Here is a 545-nt window from a genome sequence, read left to right on the forward strand (position 1 = left end):
TATCTCTCGATAGAATCAACAACAGTGTAGGTCACTCTTTCGTAGCGATTTGAAACCATAGTGGAAACAAGTATAATTTTGGTGTAAAACCGATCCGTGTAAGTTTTTAGGGACGGAGGTAGTAATTATATTAAGAAGATAATAAATATTTAATTAACATATAATTAATTTTGAATTCCAAGAATAAATAAAGTGAACCATTATTATATTATAGAAGACATGAAATTAAAATTGATTAATAAATTATTTATTTTGAGAATGTATCCATCTTAAGCGAAGAATTTTATATTATACAAATAATTTTGTATTCAATAATATATGAAGTGAACCATAATTATATTGAAGAATACAAATATTAAAATTAATTAATTTATTATTATTATAAAGTGACTCCATCTTAAGCAAAACAATTAGTAATATAAAGTGATACTTTTGAGATTTTTATCCTAGTCATCATATAGATAACATGCTTTCTTATGAGCTGGATGGATTACAGCGCCTTCACGTACCTATTAAACGATGGGGATCTAGCTTTCGTGTAAAGG

Source organism: Phytophthora parasitica, assembly GCF_000247585.1.
Source record: "Phytophthora parasitica INRA-310 unplaced genomic scaffold supercont2.9, whole genome shotgun sequence".
NCBI lineage: Eukaryota > Oomycota > Peronosporomycetes > Peronosporales > Peronosporaceae > Phytophthora > Phytophthora nicotianae.